We start from the raw sequence: 18,868 nt of genomic DNA on the forward strand, positions 1-18,868 counted from the left end.
CGACTCAAACTCTGCGGTCCAGGAGTCGCCAGGACAGGAGCAGGAGGACAGCAGCCAGTGCTGAGAGGCCCAGGCGTAGGGGGACGTGGTCGGGGACATCGCGCAGGAGCAGCCGCTCCCACCAGCGACGTCGGACCTCAACTGGGACCTCCAACAGCAGCACGTAGCGCCGTCATCTTTTCTTTCTAGGCCGTGTGTTCCTTGCCGGAAGTGAAGGTGAGAACGGTCAGTGCAGGGACCCTGAGCTGTGCAGCTCTGTGAGCAAACCCGATTAGCTCTTGATGTTTCTACTGGCAGGAAGAAGTCTGTGCTAAATACCTTGATTTCTGTGTAACCGTGTAGCCAGTGAAAAGTCACTTAAGGATGTGGCTAATTAAAAAGGACACTTGGTCCTGCCTTTACACTCCAACCTCAGATGTCTCCCCAGTGCTTACCCTTGATAATGAAGCACTCCTTAATGGGCTTGGATATGCTTAGGGAGACATTCAGAGCAAGGTGGCTCTTAGGGAAGCTGTGTCTGAAAAGGACGTATGCTGTGTTGCTATCCTTGAACAATCTCATTTCAGTAAAGCCAAAAAAAGAAGAAAGAGAGTGAGACACTGCCTCAAGTGTCTGAAGACAACTTCTACAGCATTGCTGCGGATTTGAAAGAGGCCTTTCAAGGAACAAACCAGAATAGACGGTATTTCCTCCGTCTATTCTGGTTTGTTCTTTGAAAGACATTCGAAGAACAAACCAGAACAGACTGAGGAAAAACCCTGGGACAAAGAGGATGCACAGGACTCTGCCCCAGACGACCATTTGGGACCTTTGCCTGAGGACGACGCAACTCAGGAGACGAGTTCTTTCAAGTTTTCCTTCTTTGGAGGCACAGAGGAGTTGGGCATCAAAGAAGGTAACAGCAGAACCCTTCTAACAGTGCCATTGCTAAGGAAGAGCTTCTGGCAGGCACTGTAGGGCAATATGGTGTAAAGAAGGTCAGGATGCAGGGGATTTTCAGCAACAGAAGTCAGTAATTAGGCAGAAGCATTTTGATCTTCATTTCTGCTTGCCGGGGCTGTGGTAGATTAATGAGAGGTGCCTCATGCTTGCATCTCAGGAATTCTCAAAGGCATGCTTTGAGAAGGCATTGGGGTTTTGGCCGAGTGGTGAAAAAGCTTGTTCTCATGCCCTGAATTCCTCAAACAGGGAAAAAGGTGACACACCAGTCATATCAAGTTTCATAGGACCTCACAAGGCTTTTAAGGAAATGTGCGCTAAGGTAGAGGGAGGAGCAAAGTCCGAGAGCTGGCCCCAAGATCCATGAACATTCTGTTTGTTACTGAATTCTACTCTTGGACCTTTAGAAAAAGGAAATGGAATGACACATGATCATTGGGGTGTCCTAACCTTAGGTAAATTGGGGCCGTCTGAAATGAAGATGAAACAACATTAACTCGAATCCCAGTCATGTAGGAGAGAAAAGAAACCCCGTGAAGTTATCCAAAATATTAAAAAACCCAACGCAACAGCACAAAGCAACGAGCCCCCCAGACTTGTGCTGAACTGAGAAGGTATTCAGTGTCTTCTGAATGCAATGAGAAATGTTTAAGAATACATAAGGGATCCCTGGAACAAACTGGAAAATACTGGAGCAGAAATGTAGCTTAGAAAATCTGGCAGGGTCAGATTCTGTCCTTCCTAAATCTCTCTTCTCCACTGTAAGTATTTCACGTGAAAGGAGGAATTTTTCCCGACGGGTAGAGGAATAATCTGGTTTTGGCTTTTTTCTCTATTGGTGCTGTCATTGCAGAGCCTCACGCGCTTGGGACAATAAAGCCGGTAAAAGCCTCGTGGCAAGAGGATCCACGTTTCCAGGACAGCAGTTCTGAGGGTGACGATGAGCCTGAGATGACAGAAATGGAACAGGACCAAGAAATGCAAGTTGCATTTGTCTTTGTTGTCTACATGGCTGTAGTAGTTGGATGCTGTGGGAATATTAATAGCAGCACTCAGGGAATGGGAAACTGACATTGCACACCTCTGAGCAATGAAAGTGGTCTTGGAAAACCGTTCATGCTGCACAGAGTCAAAACTCCCAGCAGCCCATTGGATGTGAATGTGAATATGGAAAGAAAGAGTAGAGCACAAGAAACTAACAGGGTCATTTTGGTTTGACCAACTCCAAACTGAGTTTGGCCAAAAGCCCAAGACACAGTCAGTTTTCTCTTTAAAAGAGGGTTTTGTAAAATAAAAAGCTCTATTCGGTTCCTAGGGAATAAAGCTTTCCAATGGATGCCATTTCTCCGAAGCACTAGAGGTTTAAATTGTGTTCATGGAATTTGATAGTACAATTTAGGATGCTCAAATCCCTTTTTTCCTTTTCTAGCTTTCTTTTTTTTACCACGCACAGGAAGTGCTAGAGATTTTTTTTTCTTCTCCAAAGACGATCAACGCCTTATAGGTATGACAGAATTTCTTTACCATTTTTTATATTTTTTTTCCTTTTAAACCCTTCCTGTAATTCAGTGAGGAGGAAAAAAAAAAATGCTGCCTAGTTATCCAAGTTTTCTAGTCAAAATTTGCCACCCTCACTTGTGATCCAAGTTGTGGCAGAATCCTGTGAGAAAGTCCTGGCAAAATGAAGGTCAAGCAGATTTCTGGCTTTCTTTTCTTTCAGACAATTACCGAATAGGAATCTGGACTTTTAGAGTTTACCAAAAACTTAGTCACTTGATAGCTTACATAGACAGTTTGGATCCTTTCAGGTATTTAAATCATCTTTGTCTTTTTCCTCTCTTTCTGGTGTTACCGTTAGGAATGTTGAGTGTTCTTGTCAGCCACACGTATCCCTGTGGTTCTTTGTCCTAATGAATCTGGGGCTTTCTCTTCTGAATGCAGTGAATTTTGTATTTAGAAACAAAGAAAACAACATCCAAAGGAAACATGCACAGTCCCCAAAACCTGCACAGGCCACCAAAACAATTGCTGGTTAGATTTTGTAGAATAGAATCTTAAGACAAGCATAAAGGATGTGCCTTCCATGAGATTGATTCCATAACTCTGCTGAAATGCACTGCTGTGTTCACACAGTTCCCGGCCTACAATCTTCCAGGCAGCCTGATTTACAGGCTGTGTTGAAATGGAGAGCTCAGGCCTCAGTTCTGGGGGTGCTGGTGCTGAGCTTCTAATGCAACAGCTGCAATTTCAGTGCAATTCAGATTGCAGCATGTTGAGGGAAAGTGCTGCTGCCTTTGATTGTTCTTAGCACACCAGGCTGCAGTAGGGAACATTTCTGCTGGAGCCAAGGTGTGGTGGGGGCAGGAGAATAGGAAGGGTGTGAGAATTGATTTCTGATTTTAGTGCTGTGTTGGACATGATTGTTAGAAGCAGCAGCACAATCACACGTGTTTAGGCTATTAATTGGATGTTTCTTTTGTGCAGAGGGTCCGCAGTTATTTTGTAGATTAGTAGAAGTCAGTGAGGAAAAAGAGGGTTAGGAAGACAGACGTAGATTATTGCTTGAGGTGAGTATGGAACATCTGTTCCCTGGTAAGTCTAGGTGAAAGCTGAGCATGGGGAGGGATTGCAGGTATGAATGTGCATGCAAAATTAAGTCAGGACCTCGAGAAGAGCTTCAAATTTGTAATGAACAGGGACGAGAAGTTTTGTAGTGTAGCGGTGTGTATAAAACATCATGTTGTGTGGTCCAGTCAGGTTAACCACTCCATCTTTGTGTGTTACAGGAGCAGCTTCTTAACTGTATGTAAGGATAGTGAATGTAGAGACTTCTCCTCATAGTGGATTCAGGAACTTCTCTTTAGAATTTGTTAGATTTTCATTATTTTCTGGAACGCCAAAGGAAGCATTAGGATACCCTATAGGAAGTGCAAGCAAACCAATAAAGTTTTTACCGATTAGAAGCGAGTCCCGTTTGTTCCTTGAAAGTGTTGCCAGACAAGGTTACTTTGAAAATGCTTTCAAAGCTCTGACAGGGATCAAAATCAGCAAAGCCTGTTAGGCCGTGTTTGGGAGCTGGGGCTGAGGCTCTCGTGCCCTGGGGAGCCACGGGAAGGCTCCAGGCCTGAGTGTGCGGCCAGGCCGGGGCCATTGAGCTGCAGCCCATCCCTGGTGGAGGCAAGGGCAAGCAGGAATGCCAAGGGAGCCCAGGGCCAGGCCAGGCCAGGCCAGAGCAGTGCCCACAGCCCTCCAGGAGCGGACGGGCTCTGCCAAGCCCAGCCTGGGCACTGCCCCCAGCCCAGGGACAGGTGGGTGCTTTGTCCGAGGGCTGGGCCCAGGGCAGCAGAGCTGTCACACCCCAGCTGGTTCTGGTCTGCGTGAGGCCTGAGCAGGGCCCGTGGGTGCTCTGGGCTGTGCAGGAGCAGCACAGGAGCAGTGGCCAGGGCCTGGGGAGGCACAGGGCTCAGCCTCGGCACGGCGACACAGCATGCAGGCTGCAGGGGACAGAGCCAATGGCACGGGGCACGAGCAGCTCTGTGGGGCTCTGGGCCTGCAGCAGCTTCGGCCCCGAGGCTGCTCTGTCCCTGCCTGGCTGATGGGCAGGGCTGGAGGCCTTGCAGAGCAGGGGCCATTGCGGGCACGGCTGTCCCAGGAGCTGCCCCCTGGCCCAGCTGGGCCCCACTTGGGCAGGAAGGAGGCTCCCAGCCCCGGCATGGCCGAGCAGCTCCTGCCTCCCCCTGCCTCTGCTCTCATCCCCACGCTGCCTGCTGCCACAAGAGCCCCTGGGTAAGGCTGTCACAGGGCTGCTTTGCCCTCACCTGGCTCCCTGGCACCAGCGCCCTCCTGCTTGCTGTCTCAAAGGGCAGCTGTCAGCAGTCAGTCCCTGTCCCTTGAATGATGTGGTCACTTTGAGGTGCTGATACTCTCTGTCTATGTGAGCCCTGCTCCTGCCCACTTTCTCCTCCCCTTGTTGCATTGAGGAACACTGCAGTGTCCTCTGGCTGTTCCTCTGCTGATTGTGGGGTGAGGCAGGTGAGCCTGCAGGACAGGCCCAGAGCCTCGAGGTTTGGTTCGTGTTTTAACCTGCATGGATCTCCTTTAAACATAGGTGGAGAAGAAGGAGCAGGCATCTCAAGTTGCTTCAGTTTCTACCAGTAAAAGCAATGTGTTTGTACCTGCTACCAGCAGAAAAGACATGTTTTCCAATAGCCTATTACTAAAAATTTGCCTGTCCATTGAACCAGCACGAACGCATCAGGGATCAGCATCCATTGGCAGAACGATCACTTCTTTAACTAACTACTTACTACAGAACTACTAAAAACCACAACACTGCATTTACTAACGGATGGCTTCCATCGAATCTAAGCACTCAACTCTCTTTATGAGGGGTACTTGAGGGACAACTGTAATAAATCCCATTATTAAATTCATAGCACTGGACAAAGGAATACCTGACTGCTTTTTAAGACTTTAATGTACTAGCAAAACTACACAGCTGAAATATTCAATTGTCAAAACTTTTAGTAGGTATTTTCACCCTCATGTTTCTTATGATATAGTTGAGATTATATAAATAATTAGAATCTGTATCTTTTCAGTTTTCCCATTCATGCCCTGAGTATTTTGGTACACCTTCATTTTCTTTTCAATTCAATGGCTTCCCTCCGGTGTTTTAAATCAGATGTTTTAATATTTTGCTATCTGTGCTGCCACTCCGTCGATCTACTGAAGAGGGCCAAGCAGTGCCAGTCTGCCGGCAGGTCCCAGAGGTCGCTCCTTCGGGCGGCCCCGGGGCAGGAGCGGCCCCGGCGCTGCCATGGCCGGGCTCCCCTCAGCTGTCGGCACTGCCAGCCCGGCGCTGACATGGCCGGGCTCCCCTCAGCTGTTGGCACTGCCAGCCCTGCGCTGCCATGGCCGGGCTCCCCTCAGCTGTCGGCACTGCCAGCCCGGCTCTGCCGAGTGGCCCCGGCGCGGCCATGGCAGGGCTTCCCTCAGGAGCTGGCAGTGCCAGCCCGGCTCTGCCAGGGACTCTGGCACTGCCACGGCGCACGGCAGCTCTGGCACTGCAGCCTCGGCCGGCAGCCAGCTCTGAGGGCTGGGACCCCGCAGCGGCCGCACGCTTCTCCCAGAGCCCGAGCAGCGCCTGCACGCTCCCAACACCGAGCCGGGAATGCGCCCAGGAACAGCGTGGGCTCGGCTCTGGGCACGAACCGCCCCGCCCCTCACACCCGCCCGCCCCTTCCCGCCCTCCGGCCCCGCCGCGCGGCGCCCGTGCTGTCATGGCGGCTCTCGCCCACAAGGCGGCGCCCTGAGCCCTGCAACGGCGCCGCCAACCTTCTGGCGCTCTGGAAGGCGCGGGCCGGGACCCGTTGCAAACTGGGCCCTACGTCCCATTTCCTGAAGAAAACATGTCCTGTCATGCCTGGCCTTTACACACTTCCAAGCCTGATCAACGGGAGGAGACGTTTAACCACCTATGTGACACACATAGCAGCCTACAAGCTCGAAGTGATGGCCAGGGGTTAGAAAAGCAAAGTACTTGTTGCTAGAATTGTCTTCCAAGACTCCAGGCTGGGCACGTTTCACTGATCTCAAACCCAGAGGGAGGTTGACAAAGCTTGGGAAGAAGGATGCCCACTGATAGTGGACACAAAGGATGCAGAATTTCACTTGCTTTAAAATTTTAAAAGTTTAATAGTAATAAATTAGTTATAAAAATAAGAATAAAAATTAGAGAAAAAATAATTTGGACAATTAGAGGTAGGACAATAAAGGGCAATTAAAAAAGCAAAGACTTGCAGATGTCTGGGTGCTCTGCTCTGCCTCAGAAGACACTTTGCTAACAAAGGATTAACCCTTAAAAGTAATAGCCTGTTGCATATTCATATATCTCATACATGATGCCAAAATTCTTTTCAAACAATGGGTGTTTTCTTGTTCTTGTCAACCCCTCCTTCATCTTGTAAATCAATTGTCTTGGTCCCTCAAAGTCTGGTTCTTCCCAATAAGGAGGCAATATTTCTTTTCTCAGAGTTTTGGTGTCTTGTTACTGTTATCTCTCCACGAGCTATTTAGAAAAAGTATCTTACATCACAGAGTTTCTGTAGCCTAAAACTATGTTCACCACACTACTTTAAAAGTTTAGGATAGCACTACAAAAAAGGATGAATACAACATAACTTTCCAACAGAACACATATAGTATTAATTTTAATATTTGCGAAAAGCCAATCATATAATATGCATTTTCCACACCTTCTCTGCTCCTTCTTCTTCTCAAAATATATTGTCAACCTGACTAAAAAAACTAGTTCGAGCCACGGTCAGTGCCTTACTCTGAAAACTTACAGCTGACTAAAAGGTTTAGTGCCTTACAGAGCAGGTTTGAGGCCCTGGAACTGGAGGGACAGGCAAGTGATGAAGCGGGCAAAAGTCCTTCTGGAATAGAGGGGCACCTCGGGCAAGTCAGGCAACACCATGCATGGTGACCACCTCTGTTCCAAGGGAAGGCAGGGTGCTTGCAGGCCTTCCCAAAAGCATCTCAAGGGAAGGTTTCCATCTGCCCTGCCCTGTTTGCTTGACTTTAGCTGAATCTTTCTCTCTCTGAAAGACAGGAAGCTCAGGTGTGTTAGGAGAACACTGTGAGCATTGGCAGAGGTGAACAGTCAGGAATCCGGAGGCTTGTGCAACTCTCTTCCATAGAGAGTCCCTTGTTGTATATTTCCAATAAAGCAGAGCCTAAATGGCAAGTCAGCGATTGGGGAAATGCAGCACTGAGACAATAAAGCTGTAACATGCCTTGTTTTGCGAGGGACAAGTAAGACAACCAATGTTCAAACAACACATACTGAGAAGATGAAGAAGAAAACCTAATTTTTCTAAGGTTTTCTAATGTCTATTTTCTTCTCTGTGCCTTTTGAAGACTGCCTTTATCCTATTTTCATTGTTTTCTTTTTTCCTGTCTTGAGAATGAATTTTGCATTCTGGATATTTTAAGTCAGACATAAGAAAAGTTCCATATTGTTTGACAATCATGAAAAGGTAAGTTTAGAGGTAACATCCATTGTCTTTGATGATTGGATCAGACTCAGTTTTAAATACCCTTGTATGTCCTGCTCATTTGCAAAGATGATTGATTGATCTTAGAAGGGCATTAAACCAAGAAACAAGTACTTCAAAATCTCGGGAGGTGGCTGCCATGGTGAGTTCCCTGAGGTGCCACGGCCCCAGCCCCGCTCCATGGCCGGTGTCCCTGAGGTGTCACGGCCCCAGCCCCGCTCCATGGCCGGTTTCCCTGAGGGCTGACAGCCCCAGCCCCGCTCCATGGCCGGGTTTCCTGCTCACTTCGAGGTGCTGTTGCTCTCTCTCTGTGGAGAAAGTACAGGCCAGGGAGCTTGCAGAGTAGGCCCAGAGACACGAGGGCTCTACTCCCTGCTCAGCCCTGTGTCAGCCCTGCTCCTTCCCGTCTTCTCCTCCCGTTGTGAGGTCGCACTGACACTCGGCCTGAGCCCAGCCTTCCCTTTTGGGGCCAAGGGAAATCTCTGCTCCTGCCTCTGGCACAGGGCGCTCTGCCAGCAGGTCAGGGAAGGAGACAGCCCCGGAGAGAGCCATGAGCAGTGGAGGAAAGCCAACATCACTGCAGTCTTGCAAAAGGGCACCAAGAAGGAGCCAGGAAACTGCAGGCCCATCAGCCTCAGCTCCATCCCCAGAAAGGAGACAGAACAGCTCCTCTTGGATGCCATCTCTAAGCCTGTGGAATAACAGGAATGGAAACCATGCTTGACCAATCCCATAGGCACCTGTGCTGCAGTGCCTGGTTGGGCTTGTGAGGGGAGAGCAGTGGTTGTTGTCAGCTGGGACTTCAGCAAGGCTTTGTCCCTGCCTCCCATAACAGGCCCCTGAGGCAGCTCAGGGACAGTGGGGCAGAGAAGTGGACAGGGGAGCTCCACATTCACGTAGCTGTGATCTCAGGCGACCGTGCTGGGACCAGCCTTGTTTGCCTTATTCCCCAGGGTCCTGGCAGAAGGGACGGAGCGCTCCCTCAGCATTTGCTGATGGGACAGAACTGGGAGCAGGGCCTGAGGCACCACAAGGCTCTGCTGCCCTTCAGTGAGACCTGGACAGGCTCGAGAGTTGAGCAGAGAGGAACCTAATGAAGTTGCACTGGGAAAAGCCTCTAGAAGAGCTTCAGGCTTTGTAATGACCAGGCAACACAAGTGTTTTAGTAACGTGGAGTCTATAACGTTGTCTTGTAATATCCAGTGAGGGAAACCACTGCTTCTCTGTATGTTATCCGACCAGTCCCTTGTATGTACGTCAAGAAAGTCTTTGAGAGAAATATGAAAGAATTCAGAAACTTCCCCTGGTAGTTTTTTGGATTTTCACAGTTTTCTGGAATGCAGGGATAAGTGTAAGGATGCCAAAGAAAGGGAAGTGAAAGCAAATCAATAAATCTTTAAAAACTCAGCAGCCTCTCCTGTTTGTTCCTTGAAGAAGTTGCCAAACAAAGTCACTTTTGCAATCTTTTGAAAGATCTTGCAGGAAAAAGCATTGGCCAAAATGCTGCCCTGTGTTTCTGAACAGCAACTGGCATTTTATGTTGATGCAAGGTCTGTACCAGGGCTTGATGCAAGGTCTGTACCAGGGCTTGGGTTTTTGTGTGTGTATGCTTTGAATGAGAGTCTTTGCAGGACTATTAATAATTAGACCATGTACTGAAGAGAACATGTTACTGTGTTGTGCTGTCCAGTGCTGAAGAGGGTTGCGACAGAGCAGGTAGCTCTGTGTCTGTGTGTAACTTGCATGAGCAGCACAGGAGCAGTGCCCAGGGCCTGGAGAAGCAAACGGGTTCCTGGTGGAACAAGGTGTCCAGAGCTCAGGATTGTCCGGCCAAGCTCTTCTGGCTCCTTGTGCTTCGAGCCCTGGCCGGGAGCCCTGCAGAGCCCCGGGTGCAGCTTCCCAACTTCCCCCTCTGCCTCCTCCCTGCCTCCAGGGTAAAGGCACTCCCTGGCATTGCACTGGCTGTGCCTCCCTCCTAGAGCAGTGAAGGGATCGTTTCCCAGCCAAGGTGGCTCTGCCATGGAGACAGGAAAATGGACAAACTCCTGCTGCCCCAGCATCAGGCAGCTGCAGGGTGTGCCTGCCTGTCAGCCCCTGCCCTGCTTCCCAGAGATGCCACTGATTGTTCTAGAAGTCATGGATCTGGATTTCCAGGAGCATGTTTGCAAAGACACGAAAGAGAAAAACTGACAAGAATTGTTTGTGCTTCTCTTGCTGAATTTTTCCAATGTATTTTCTAGTAGGAAAGCACGGACCAAACTGGCAAAGTTTATATAATGTAGGAAAAGCATCCTCCTGTATTTGACTTGAGTGGAGGACAGTTGCAAGCTCTCCTGTCAAATGTACACACAAAATTCTCAGTGCATTTTGTGTCTTTCCACTGAGTCAGTATAAAAGATGACCTTTTTCAGAAGCTTAATACTAATTTTTCCATTTATATGAAATGTGAAAGTTGTTAGTTCATAGGATGCCAGATAACTGAGGTCTGGAGGCAGCTGTGGTGGTGTCCAGGTTTATCTCCAGTACCCAAGGGTGATCAGCAGCAGCATCAAATCAGGTTCATCTTAGTTTTCTGCAGACAGGTGTTGAGGAAAACATCAGTTCACCTAGAGCAGGGTTTGAATCCCTGCAGTGCAGCTGACTCCGCACGGGCTCTCTGGGCCACCGCCGGCCAGGGGCAGGAGCAGAGATTGCCCTTGGCCGGGGCCAGAGCCCTGGCGTGGCAGTGCCTGAACAGCACCTCCCTGCCCACAGTGCCACCCTGGCTGGCTGCCCCTGGGCCTGGCATTTGACCCTGCACTTGCTGCCGGATTCCCGGCCGTGCTTCCACCCTGAGCAAACGCTCGGACCCATCTCAGAAGCTCGGTGCCCGAGGGGGCCGCCACAAGTGGTTGCCAGGGACCTGAGGCCATGGCTGCCCCGATTTTGGGTACACGGCTCTGACGTCAGAGTGGCCATTGTGACCTGTGCCACCAAGGCCACAAAAGGGGACGCTGGGATCAGGTCGAGCGTCAGTGCGACCTGACACCGGGAGGAGAAGGTAGGGTGGGGACGTGGCTGCCCAGGGACCAGAGGGGCCCCACACCTCGGGACTCTGGGCCTGTGCTGCAGCCTCACCTGCCTTTCCCTTCCCAGAATCAGCGGAGGAACAGCCAGGACACTGCGGTGTTCCTCAGCGAGACGACGGGAGGAGAAAGCGGACAGGAGCAGGGCTCACGCAGGCCTGAGCAGGGAGTAGAGCCTCGTGGTTCTGGGCCTGTTCTGCAAACTCCCCCCCCTTCTTTCTCCCCTAGACAGAGAGTATCTGCACCTCGCAGTGACAACGTCCCTCGAGGACTGCGACGCGGGAGAGACAGCCGCCATGTCTGACAGCAAGCAGGAGGGCCCTGGTGCCAGGGAGCCAGGTGAGGGCAAAGCAGCCCTGTGACAGCCTGGCCCAGGGGCTCTTGTGGCAGCAGGCAGCGTGGGGATGAGAGCAGAGGCAGGGGGAGGCAGGAGCTGCTCGGCCATGCCGGGGCTGGTAGCCCCCTTCCTGCCCAAGTGGGGCCCAGCTGGGCCAGGGGGCAGCTCCTGGGACAGCCGTGCCCACAATGGCCCCTGCTCTGCAAGGCCTCCAGCCCTGCCCATCAGCCAGGCAGGGACAGAGGAGCCTCGGGGCTGATGCTGCTGCAGGCTCTGAGCCCCGCAGAGCTGCTCATGCCCCGTGCCATTGGCTCTGTCCCCTGCAGCCTGCATGCTGTGTCGCCGTGCCGAGGCTGACCCGGACATGTGCGGTGACAAACTGCAGATGGGTGCGTTCTGTGCTCACAGATTCTGCATGGTGAGTGGCTCCGGGCGCTCCCTCCACCTTTGCAATGGGCAGCTCCTGCCGCCCTCTCCTCATCAGCTCCTCCCCTTGCCTGCAGTTTTTTGCCACTCTTCTATTTCGGCAAGAGAACTGCTACGATGGACTCATAGGCTTTCTCGCACGAGATCTCCAAATTGCGGCCTGTCGGGCAGCACAGAAGGTGAGAGCCTGACAAGAGCAGGGAGCTTTGTGCCTGGCGAGGTTTGCCAGAGCTTAGCCCAGACAGCAGGAAAGAAAGGCCGGCCCAGCAGCCGGGACAAAGTCTGGCTCCCAGCAGCTGTGGCACAGAGGCCCTGGCACAGGAGCCTCCCTCCTCCAGCAGGCGGCTCTGTGGGCTGGGAGCCGGCAGCGGCCACGTCCTGTGCCCTGCCCGGAGCCCTGCGGCTGCCCGGGGAGGCCTCGAGGCTGCTGCTGCTGCTGCTGACGCGGCTGCTTGGCTCTTTCCAGCGCTGCTGCGTCTGCGGCCAGAGCGGGGCAACCATCATGTGCTGCACGGAGGACTGTGACAGATGGTTCCACCTGCCCTGTGCCAAGGAGGGCGGCTGTGTCAATGTGTACATTACTCCGTTCAGGTACCTCATCTCTCTTTATGGCCACCCCTGGGGAATGATCCAGCATTTCTCACTTTCCCCATCCATTTTCCTCCAGGTCCTTCTGCCCTGAGCACCGTCCAGAGCAGGAGGTGGAGGCGACTCCTGAGCCGGACACCGTTTGCCTCATCTGCCTGGAGCCTGTGGAGGACAGAAAGACCTTCACAACCCTGGTGTGCCCAACGTGCAAAAGGGCCTGGTTCCACAGGGACTGCATCCAGGTAGGAGCCCTCCCCTCAGCCCCGGGGCACAGCAGGTGCTCAGCAGCAGCAGCAGGGCCTCGCTCACCCTGCCTCTGTTTGCCCTGCAGGGACAGGCCTTGTGCGCTGGTGCTTTGTATTTCCAGTGCCCCCTGTGCAGAGATAGTGAGGAATTCCCTTTTGAAATGCTCATCTTGGGGATCCGAGTCCCCTTCAGGTTGGTGTCCTTCTGCCTGGCCCACCAGGCAGGAGGGTGCAAGTACCGTGCTGTGCCAGGCCCTGCCCCAGGAGCCCTGGCCCTGCCCTGTCCCGTCAGTCTGGGCTTCAGCTTCACCCCCAACTTGGAAAAGCTCTGGAGAAAGAGCTGGGGCACCCTGGACCTCCGTGAGGGAGAGCAGCAAAAATTCATCATCTCTTCCTTTCTCCATCAGAGACGCAACATGGGAGGACGACGATGCCTTTGAAGATCTAGGAGTGAGGCACGGCCAGTGCAACGCCAGGGATTGCCTTTACCCTGGAGGCAGGGAGGAGGCAGAGGAACAGGGGTAAGTTGGGAAGCTGCACCTGGGGCTCTGCAGGGAACCTGTGTCTCGGCAAGGGCTCAAAGCGGGAAGAACCGGAAGCGCTTGGCCAGACAACCACGTGCTGGTACACTTTGTTCCAGAGCTATGAGCCTGTTTGCCTCCCCAGGCCCTGGCAATTGCTCCTGTGCTCCTCCTGTGCTGCTGAGGGCACCCACAGGCGCTGCTCTGGCCTGAGGAACAGCACACAGAGTTGGGAGTGTGACAGCTGTGCTGGGCTCGGAACATGTACGAGTCAAAGTCCCCGGTGTCCCTGGGCTGGGGGCAGTGCCTAGGCCGGGCTTGGCAGAGCGCAGCATCCACTGCTGGAGGGCTGGGGGCACTGCTCTGGCCTGGCCTGGCCGGGGCCTGGGCGATCTTTGACATTCCTGCTTGCCCTTACAGCCTCCAGGGATGAGACAGAGCTCAATGGCCCCAGGCCAGCCAGACAGTCAGGACGACAATCTGCTCGTGGCTGGTCAGAATCTGAGGCCATCAGCCCCAGCTCCCACAGCCCTGTGCCATTGGTGCTGGTTGCCCCGTCTCCATCTCCAGAGACGGGCAGCCACAGCAGGCCCCACCACGCAGCATGGCAGCAGGCGCTGCCATCTTCCTCACTGGACACCAGCAGCATCAGCAGATCAAGGGCAACACGCAGCACGTCCCCTGACCCTGAGGACAGGGTCCATTCCAGACATGCTGGGCCCAGCCGCAGGCGAAGCTGCTCTCGCTGGCAAAGTCGTGCCCAGAGTCCACCTGTCCGGTCCAGGAGTCGCCGTGACAGGAGCAGTGGGACAGGGCCAAGGGCTGAGAGGCCCAGGCGGAGGGAGACAACATCACCGACATCCCCCAGACGCAGGCGCTCCTGCCAGCAGGGCTGGGCCCAGAGTCCACCTGTCCGCTCCAGGAGTGTCTGTGACAGGAGCAGTGGGACAGGGCCAAGGTCTGAGAGGCCCAGGCGAAGGGAGACATGGTCAGGGCCATCCCCCAGACGCAGGCGCTCGCGCCAGCAAGGCTGGGCCCAGAGTCCACCTGTCCGCTCCAGGAGTGTCTGTGACAGGAGCAGTGGGACAGGGCCAAGGTCTGAGAGGCCCAGGCGAAGGGAGACATGGCCAGGGCCATCCCCCAGACGCAGGCGCTCCCGCCAGCAGGGCTGGGCCCAGAGTCCACCTGTCCGCTCCAGGAGTGTCTGTGACAGGAGCAGTGGGACAGGGCCAAGGTCTGAGAGGCCCAGGCGTAGGGGGACATGGCCAGGGCCATCCCCCAGACGCAGGCACTCCCGTCAGCAAGGCTGGGCCCAGAGTCCACCTGTCCGCTCCAGGAGTGTCTGTGACAGGAGCAGTGGGACAGGGCCAAGTTCTGAGAGGCCCAGGCGTAGGGGGACATGGCCAGGGCCATCCCCCAGATGCAGGCGCTCCCGCCAGCAAGGCTGGGCCCAGAGTCCACCTGTCCGCTCCAGGAGTCGCCGTGGCAGCAGCAGCAGGACAAGGCCAAGGGCTGAGAGGCCCAGGCGAAGGGACACATCATCGGGGACGCCCCCCAGACGCAGCCGCTCCCGCCAGCAGCGCCGGGCCTCGACTCAAACTCTGCGGTCCAGGAGTCGCCAGGACAGGAGCAGGAGGACAGCAGCCAGTGCTGAGAGGCCCAGGCGTAGGGGGACGTGGTCGGGGACATCGCGCAGGAGCAGCCGCTCCCACCAGCGACGTCGGACCTCAACTGGGACCTCCAACAGCAGCACATAGCGCCGTCATCTTTTCTTTCTAGGCCATGTGTTCCTTGCCGGAAGTGAAGGTGAGAACGGTCAGTGCGGGGACCCTGAGATGTGCAGCTCTGTGAGCAAACCCGATTAGCTCTTGATGTTTCTACTGGCAAGAAGAAGTCTGTGCTAAATACCTTGATTTCTGTGTAACCGTGTAGTAAGTGATAAGTCACTTAAGGATGTGGCTAATTAAAAAGGACACTTGGTCCTGCCTTTACACTCCAACCTCAGATGTCTCCCCAGTGCTTACCCTTGATAATGAAGCACTCCTTAATGGGCTTGGATATGCTTAGGGAGACATTCAGAGCAAGGTGGCTCTTAGGGAAGCTGTGTCTGAAAAGGATGTATGCTGTGTTGCTATCCTTGAACAATCTCATTTCAGTAAAGCCAAAAAAAGAAGAAAGAGAGTGAGACACTGCCTCAAGTGTCTGAAGACAACTTCTACAGCATTGCTGCGGATTTGAAAGAGGCCTTTCAAGGAACAAACCAGAATAGACGGTATTTCCTCCGTCTATTCTGGTTTGTTCTTTGAAAGACCTTCGAAGAACAAACCAGAACAGACTGAGGAAAAACCCTGGGACAAAGAGGATGCACAGGACTCTGCCCCAGACGACCATTTGGGACCTTTGCCTGAGGACGACGCAACTCAGGAGACGAGTTCTTTCAAGTTTTCCTTCTTTGGAGGCACAGAGGAGTTGGGCATCAAAGAAGGTAACAGCAGAACCCTTCTAACAGTGCCATTGCTAAGGAAGAGCTTCTGGCAGGCACTGTAGGGCAATATGGTGTAAAGAAGGTCAGGATGCAGGGGATTTTCAGCAACAGAAGTCAGTAATTAGGCAGAAGCATTTTGATCTTCATTTCTGCTTGCCGGGGCTGTGGTAGATTAATGAGAGGTGCCTCATGCTTGCATCTCAGGAATTCTCAAAGGCATGCTTTGAGAAGGCATTGGGGTTTTGGCCGAGTGGTGAAAAAGCTTGTTCTCATGCCCTGAATTCCTCAAACAGGGAAAAAGGTGACACACCAGTCATATCAAGTTTCATAGGACCTCACAAGGCTTTTAAGGAAATGTGCGCTAAGGTAGAGGGAGGAGCAAAGTCCGAGAGCTGGCCCCAAGATCCATGAACATTCTGTTTGTTACTGAATTCTACTCTTGGACCTTTAGAAAATGCAAATGGAATGACACATGATCATTGGGGTGTCCTAACCTTAGGTAAATTGGGGCCGTCTGAAATGAAGATGAAACAACATTAACTCGAGTCCCAGTCATGTAGGAGAGAAAAGAAACCCCGTGAAGTTATCCAAAATATTAAAAAACCCAACGCAACAGCACAAAGCAACGAGCCCCCCAGACTTGTGCTGAACTGAGAAGGTATTCAGTGTCTTCTGAATGCAATGAGAAATGTTTAAGAATACATAAGGGATCCCTGGAACAAAGTGGAAAATACTGGAGCAGAAATGTAGCTTAGAAAATCTGGCAGGGTCAGATTGTGTCCTTTGTAAATCTCTCTTCTCCACTGTAAGTATTTCACGTGAAAGGAAGAATTTTTCCTGACGGGTAGAGGAATAATCTGGTTTTGGCTTTTTTTCTCTATTGGTGCTGTCATTGCAGAGCCTCACGCGCTTGGGACAATAAAGCCGGTAAAAGCCACGTGGCAAGAGGATCCACGTTTCCAGGACAGCAGTTCTGAGGGTGACGATGAGCCTGAGATGACAGAAATGGAACAGGACCAAGAAATGCAAGTTGCATTTGTCTTTGTTGTCTACATGGCTGTAGTAGTTGGATGCTGTGGGAATATTAATAGCAGCACTCAGGGAATGGGAAACTGACATTGCACACCTCTGAGCAATGAAAGTGGTCTTGGAAAACCGTTCATGCTGCACAGAGTCAAAACTCCCAGCAGCCCATTGGATGTGAATGTGAATATGGAAAGAAAGAGTAGAGCACAAGAAACTAACAGGGTCATTTTGGTTTGACCAACTCCAAACTGAGTTTGGTCAAAAGCCAAGACACAGTCAGTTTCCCCTTTAAAAGAGGGTTTATTAAAATAAAAAGCTCTACTCAGTTCCTAGGGAATAAAGCTTTTCAATGGATGCCATTTCTCTGAAGCACTAGAGGTTTAACTTGTGTTCATGGAATTTGATAGTACAATTTAGGATGCTCAAATCCCTTTGTCCTTTTCTAGGTTTCTTTTTTTTACCACGCACAGGAAGTGCTAGAGTTTTTTTTTCTTCTCCAAAGATGATGAACGCCTTAGAGGTATGACAGAATTTCTTTACCATTTTTTATATTTTTTTTTCCCTTTTAAACCCTTCCTGTAATTCAGTGAGGAGGAAAAAATGCTGCCTAGTTATCCAAGTTTTCTAGTCAAAATTTGCCACCCTCACTTGTGATCCAAGTTGTGGCAGAATCCTGTGAGAAAGTCCTGGCAAAATGAAGGTCAAGCAAATTTCTGGCTTTCTTTTCTTTCAGACAATTACCGAATAGGAATCTGGACTTTTAGAGTTTACCAAAAACTTAGTCACTTGATAGCTTACATAGACAGTTTGGATCCTTTCAGGTATTTAAATCATCTTTGTCTTTTTCCTCTCTTTCTGGTGTTACCGTTCGGAATGTTGAGTGTTCTTGTCAGCCACATATGTCCCTGTGGTTCTTTGTCCTAATGAATCTGGGGCTTTCTCTTCTGAATGCAGTGAATTTTGTATTTAGAAACAAAGAAAACAACATCCAAAGGAAACATGCACAGTCCCCAAAACCTGCACAGGCCACCAAAACAATTGCTGGTTAGATTTTGTAGAATAGAATCTTAAGACAAGCATAAAGGATGTGCCTTCCACGAGATTGATTCCATAACTCTGCTGAAATGCACTGCTGTGTTCACACAGTTCCCGGCCTACAATCTTCCAGGCAGCCTGATTTACAGGGTGTGTTGAAATGGAGAGCTCAGGCCTCAGTTCTGCGGGTGCTGGTGCTGAGCTTCTAATGCAACAGCTGCAATTTCAGTGCAATTCAGATTGCAGCATGTTGAGGGAAAGTGCTGCTGCCTTTGATTGTTCTTAGCACACCAGGCTGCAGTAGGGAACATTTCTGCTGGAGCCAAGGTGTGGTGGGGGCAGGAGAATAGGAAGGGTGTGAGAATTGATTTCTGATTTTAGTGCTGTGTTGGACATGATTGTTGGAAGTAGCTGCATAATCACAAGTGTTTAGGCTATTAATTGGGTGTTTCTTTTGTGCAGAGGGTCCGCAGTTATTTTGTAGATTAGTAGAAGTCAGTGAAGAAAAGGAGGGTTAGGAAGACAGACGTAGATTATTGCTTGAGGTGAGTATGGAACATCTGTTCCCTGGTAAGTCTAGGTGAAAGCTGAGCATGGGGAGGGATTGCAGGTATCAATGTGCATGCAAAATTAAGTCAGGACCTCGAGAAGAGCTTCAAATTTGTAATGAACAGGGACGAGAAGTTTTGTAGTGTAGCGGTGTGTATAAAACATCATGTTGTGTGGTCCAGTCAGTTTAACCACTCCATCTTTGTGTGTTACAGGAGCAGCTTCTTAACTGTATGTAAGGATAGTGAATGTAGAGACTTCTCCTCATAGTGGATTCAGGAACTTCTCTTTAGAATTTGTTAGATTTTCATTATTTTCTGGAACGCCAAAGGAAGCATTAGGATACCCTATAGGAAGTGCAAGCAAACCAATAAAGTTTTTACCGATTAGAAGCGAGTCCCGTTTGTTCCTTGAAAGTGTTGCCAGACAAGGTTACTTTGAAAATGCTTTCAAAGCTCTGACAGGGATCAATATCAGCAAAGCCTGTTAGGCCGTGTTTGGGAGCTGGGGCTGAGGCTCTCGTGCCCTGGGGAGCCACGGGAAGGCTCCAGGCCTGAGTGTGCGGCCAGGCTGGGGCCATTGAGCTGCAGC

The sequence above is a fragment of the Melospiza melodia genome, chromosome 10, assembly GCF_035770615.1.
Source record: "Melospiza melodia melodia isolate bMelMel2 chromosome 10, bMelMel2.pri, whole genome shotgun sequence".
In the NCBI taxonomy this organism is placed as follows: domain Eukaryota; kingdom Metazoa; phylum Chordata; class Aves; order Passeriformes; family Passerellidae; genus Melospiza; species Melospiza melodia.